Source organism: Momordica charantia, assembly GCF_013281855.1.
Source record: "Momordica charantia cultivar OHB3-1 chromosome 11 unlocalized genomic scaffold, Mcharantia_2.0 BLBB01000011.1, whole genome shotgun sequence".
Lineage (NCBI taxonomy): Eukaryota > Viridiplantae > Streptophyta > Magnoliopsida > Cucurbitales > Cucurbitaceae > Momordica > Momordica charantia.
In genome coordinates this window covers 24,996-31,029 of record NW_028275159.1, presented here as the reverse complement: position 1 = coordinate 31,029, position 6,034 = coordinate 24,996, and the positions used below count along the sequence as shown (strand labels likewise).

The window sequence follows — 6,034 nt, the reverse complement described above, 5'->3', positions numbered from 1 at the left end:
AGAGTGATTAACAAGATTAGATGACTCCTTGGAGAATAGAAGAAAGATCAAAAAATAAAAAATAGAAACGAAAAAAAGTATCGCGAGCCACGTGGTACGATGCGCGTCAGTCCGCCTTCTAAATATTACCAGTACGATTTTTTAATTTAATATTATACTAACATCATATTTAAAAAATATATATATATATATATATTAACGTTCGAGGAACCCTAGATGCTGTCGGAGTAAAGGATCGTCAACAAGGGCGTTCTAGTGCGTTGTTGATTCTTATCCAAGACTTGTATCATTTGATGATGCCATGTGAATCGCTAGAAACATGTGAAGTGTATGGCTAACCCAATAACGAAAGTTTCGTAAGGGAACTGGAACAGGCTACCATAAAACAAACACGGCCGAAGATCCATTGCTCTATTTTGCATGCTCCGCTCCCAAAATGCAGAGAGACTTTCGAGGGCAGATCCGGGTTGGTTGGTCCGGAAAGTCATGGGAGAGGCAGGCTAAGTGAAATAAAATAATACCCTGGACACATAATTAAATTTTAAACTATAGCTCCTGCTATGAGAGGTCCTGGTTAAACGAAACCGAGGACCGCTCATGGCTGAGTAAAAAAAACTACAAAACCCCTTTATTCAAAAGAAAAAAAAGAAATGGCAAAAAAAAAGGTTCTGTAAACTTCATTTTGTAGTTCCAGAGAGGGTTATAATACTTTTGAAATTACTCATTAAAACTCTATAATTAGATATTATTAAAAAAATAAAATATTTAAAAATGAAATAGAAATTGACCAACTCTGGGAACGTGGGCTCGGACCGGATGAGTTGGACAGTGAGTTACGAATGTCACGTAAATGACCTGCAAAACAGAATGAGCACTCTGATGCCAAAGTCAGTGAAAGTCCGAACAAAGTCGAGAGAGAATCAAAATGTTCGCGTACCTCTAAACGAACGGAATGGATCTAATTATATGCGAAGACCCCAACACTGTTCCCGACAAGGCCTCAACGACTCTTTAAGGTTATCGTGAAACACGGCGTGTTGTCGTGGAGTATGTAGGAGGTGTGACTGAACTAAGGTAAGCTTATTAGTTCAATAGGAGATATGGGAACGTAATTGTAAACACGCTTGTTCGGCTCGGCACATAAATGGTTTGGCTCAGGGTTTAGGGTTGAGGGTTGAGGGTTTAGGGTTTAGGGTTTCGGGTTTCGGGTTTCGGGTTTCGGGTTTAGGAGTTTCGGGGTTAGAGGTTAGGGGTTAGGGGTTTCGGGTTTCGGGTTTCGGGGTTTTGGGTTTAGGGTTTTGGGTTTTAGGGTTTAGGGTTAGGGTTTTAGGGTTTTAGGGTTTTAGGGTTTTAGGTGATTACGCTTGTTTACATGCGTAAAAAGAAGGTTTTAGATGCTGTTTTACTATGTTTCAGCTTTGTTTCGGATTTTTCTCGGTCGTTTGAGTTCCAATTCATGCAAAATTCATATATTATGGTTTGTGGTTGGCTTATATTGTATTTATGACATTTTAGGACCATTTGGGAGTGCAAATTAATCAAAAGAAGCAAAAAAGACGGAAAAACCTACATGGGAGGCGTCAGGCGCCTGCGTGCCTGCAGAAAAACTGGTTTTCTTCCAACTTTGCCCTTAATGAAACGCATCTTCCAATGCGTTTTGGTGGTTCCAACCGATGCATACGTGTAGAAGAAGTGTTCCACTATCAGTTTGAGCACGATTTGGTCAGTCAAAAGAGTTGGAAATGGGTGATTCACCATCGTTTTAGGACCTACCTAACCAAGTCTGCACAGCTATAAATTCCAGCAACTTCTCCACCAAATTCATCAAGCCTTGCTTCCTTTTCTTGATCATTTTTAGTGTTTCTTTATTGCTTTCTAAGTACTTTTGAGTTGCTTTCATTAGTTGCTTTTGGTTTTTAAATCCCGAGTACTTTACATTCCTTTATTGAGTTTTGTTTTGTTTCCATTTGTACTTAGTTATTTTCTACTTATTCAAATATATAAAAATCCAGCACTTTGTTTCTCTTCTCTTTGCCTTTACTTTATTTTTAGTTAAGAGAGTTGTGTTTTTGGAGGAAAGAGCACGTGACACTCCCCCTTGCTTGAAAGAGAAGGGCGAAGCTCTCAATCCCGATAAAAACCCTCCGTTAGTTAACTTTTGTTGTTCACACATGCATTCCAATTTCGACCATTTTACTTGCTGTATTTTCTTCAATATGTCTTTCTAAATTCCCGTCTCTAGCCCGGTTATGGATAGTTAGCCTTTTATGTCTAAAAAGGGTTGCTAAGAAGTAGTGTTTTTGCTTTCCATTCATTGCTCAACATGTTTTCTCAAAACGTTAGGATTTAGAGAATGCCACTGTAAGTCTTAACAAGTCAATACTGAAAAGGTTGTTTATTTGCATTGTTGAGTGGTTAAACCGAGGAGAGGAGCGCCTTAGACATAAGGGTTCCGCTTAAGTAGCCTAGACATAGGACCTTAACCCGAGGTTGCGACTATTTCCATCCTAAAACTAAGATATCTCTCGTAATAGACATATTAGGGAATGTCTTAGGACTTTGAACTTGCTTAGACATAAGTCAAGTGAAAAGCGTAGTCGTTGGTTCCTAAAGTAAAATGCATATCGTCCTTAGCATATCTTTGATTCTTTGTTGGCTAACTTGAAGTAATTCGGGCTAGATTTTATCATTATAAGTCCAAATCCCAAATCCCAAACCATTATTTGTGACCACTTCCCATTTTACAAGAATCACTCATTTCAACATTCACTATTCTTTGAAACTTTAGAGTTTGGAAATTATTTAGAAGTCCTTGAGGATCGATACTTGGATACTCCATCCATTTTATATTACTCTGACAGGTGTGCGCTTGCATCTATATAATTGTTACCACGCTTAGTGCGTGCGTTCAGCAAAACGCCAGTCAAGTTTTTGGCGCCGTTGTCGGGGACTTTAGTTTTAAAATTATTTTCAAATTCTTTTAGTTTTTATTTTTGTGAATTGTTGTTGGGTGTAATTTCCATCCACCGTTTTTGGTCGTTTATCTCACAAGGGTAAGTTAAAGTGCATGAGCACAAGATCTTTTCTTCTACCCCTTGACCCTGAGATTGAGCGGACCCTTCGAAAAACTCGAAAGGAGCAAAGACTTCGAAAACAACTAGAAAAGCAAAAAGAGAGAGAAGGTGAAATCAGTCCTGAAAGTGAGGTAGAGAGTACGAGCACATCAATGGCAGATATTCCACCTCGTGATCCGGTTGATCCACCTGCTGTTAACGGTAATATGAGGGAACATGCAAGAAATGATGAATTCAAACATATTCAGATGGCGGACAACAGAGACGTGGCAATGTGAGAATATGCCGCCACGGCTTTTCAGAACTTTGATTCAGGGATAGTCAACCCTATTCCAGCCCACGCAAACTTTGAGCTTAAACCAATGATGTTCCAAATGTTGCAGACAATTGGACATTTTGGAGGGCAGGAACATGAGGATCCACATGATCATCTGAAATCATTCATTCAAATTGCAAATGCATTTCGATTACCTGGTATAACAGACAATGCTCTTAGACTAACACTTTTTCCATTTTCTTTGAAGGACCAAGCTAGACCATGGCTCAATGCATTTCCACCGGGATCCATCACCACATGGGGGTCGTTAGTGGAGAAGTTCTTAACAAAATTCTTCCCACCTACTCGCCACGCTGATATCAGAGAGGAGATCATCTCCTTTAGACAGTATGATCGTGAACCTGTTCACGAGGCGTGGGAAAGATTTAAAGAACTAATCAGGAAATGTCCGAACCATGGCTTGCCGGCATGCATCCAGATAGAATATTTCTTTAGAGGTTTAGATCATCCTACTAAGATGATGCTAAACAATGCTGCCAATGGAGCCTTTACAAAGAAGACATTCAACGAGATAGTTGACATCCTAAATGACTTAGCTTCACACAACGAACTATGGTGTTCGCAAAGATCTAAGGCAGCACCAAAGAAGCAAGATCGAGCTGGAGTTTTGGCTCTGGACATTGCGACCTCGATGCAAAAAGAGATGGTTACAATGAACCAGAGGCTGAAAGAGATGGCATTGGGAATAAAAAATCCATTAGCCACGCCGATACAACCTGTGCAGTCGGATTATTGCACTCCTGCCCCTGTTTGCCAAGTCAACGATCTCATTTGTTCATTTTGCAGTGAAAACCATATTTATGATAATTGTCCACATAACCCTGCTTCCGTTTTTTATGTAGGACATGGGAACAATATGAACTTTAACCCATATTCGAACACCTACAACCTAGGTTGGAGGCACCACCCTAATTTCTCATGGGGAGGTCAAGGAGGTTCGAGCGGTTTTAATCAAGGGCAGAGCCAGCAGAACAAGCAGCCCTATGTTCCACCTACACAGCAATACATCCCGCCACCGCAACGACAGTACAATCAGAGAACACAGACTCCACCAGTTCAAACAAATATTGCATTTAGTCCTGATGAGCAACTCTTTCTGACTCGAACATCGGTCGAGAAAGAGAGCGAAACGGGAGGTCTGCTCTATTATTGTTAGGTCTATCTCTAATGATTTTCTCAGCTCTGCTTTGTAGTACAATCATTGCTGATATTAGTTTGACTACTGCAAATCAATTGTATTACTGTCATTATTTAGTTTGTTAATAGAGGAAAAAGAATCACTCTCTCTCTCAACTTTACCACTGCTCTGTTATAACAATTGCTACTTAGATTTTAATTTTATTTTTTTTATCTCTCTGTTATTTATTTCGATTTTTGTCAGCTTGCTTAATCCTCTCCAAACCACCGGAAAAAAAAAACAAAAAACTCCTTCCAGATATATGGCAGAGTTAGATTTTGACAAAGTCCTCCTTCATTTAGAAGCTGCCGGTAAGGCAGCAACTCTCCGAGTGCGATTTTCTAATTCGAGCAATATATATAATCTATTGATAAGGTGTCCATTTGTTTGCTTCTTTTATCTAATTTAATTGAACTTTGTAGAACTAGATTCAATTGAAAGCATTGGTTGAAGAAATGCGAGCACGGAGTATATAGGTCCTGATAAATTGGAGCAAGAGCTAGCTAACTGCTTCAAAAACGTCCATATTGTATAAAATGAAAGAATTTGATTGAGTAATTCACATGAAAGAATAGTGTTTGGAAAACGTCATATTTTATATAATGAAAAACGTCCATATATTGTATACAATGAAAGGTTTCAACCTATCAGAGTTGCTGAAAGCCAGCTTTCCTTCTCACAGGCCATCCTCCCTTGAGACAGGTTAGCTCGATGACATGGAGCATCATATTGCATACAATGCATTTTCTGTAAGTTCTATTTTTATTTTGTTGAGTAATTCACATCCTTAAAAAAATTTGTTTATAAGTATAATTTATTTCCTCTTTGAGACTACATGTCAAAGTTTTCGACTCCCTTTGCACTAGACCGCGTATACATGTCAAACTGAATGCCCATTGTGACATAGATCATCATATTGTATACAATCTGTATTCTTCTAAAAAAGCTCTAGTATTTGAGAGGTTGTTATTTTCAGGGTCTAACACTCTGCACTATTCAGATATATTGTGACTAATTGTGATTGACATGTCAGATGGCATTTTCATGTTCATACAAAGGATTGTGCTGTCCTTAGAGATGTAAGTGCTGTCTTTTTCTCAAAACAGAACTTGATCATTTTGTTTATCTGGTATTCATATTAGTAAGAGAATTAAAGTTGACTATATAGTTTTCATTGACTAGTTAAATGCCTTCCATGTAACACCAGGACTGTTGGGCATTTATAGCAACCTATCGAATGCAATTCAGTGAATAATTGCTAAATTTATTTCAGGAAATGGAAATGTCGGCTGATGTGCTTGCCGCAGGTTTGCTTGAGGTTGCTGATCCATATCATGCAAGGTTTCATTGACAAAACATTTTTTCCCTCGACATCGCGAGTCTGTTTGTTGTTCTAAAGTAAATCACATTCACTTTTAATAGTGATTTTCTTCCCTCCAACTTTTG

The 6,034-nt window shown here is 38.7% G+C and overlaps 1 non-coding gene across 1 annotated transcript; it reads right to left on the bottom strand.

The window, feature by feature from the left end:
* Positions 1 to 3,706: 3,706 nt before the first annotated feature.
* On the bottom strand, positions 3,707 to 3,813 carry LOC148207968 (small nucleolar RNA R71). Its single transcript, XR_015789144.1, has one exon. It is a non-coding gene; the product is annotated as a small nucleolar RNA R71 (small nucleolar RNA).
* Positions 3,814 to 6,034: the final 2,221 nt, after the last annotated feature.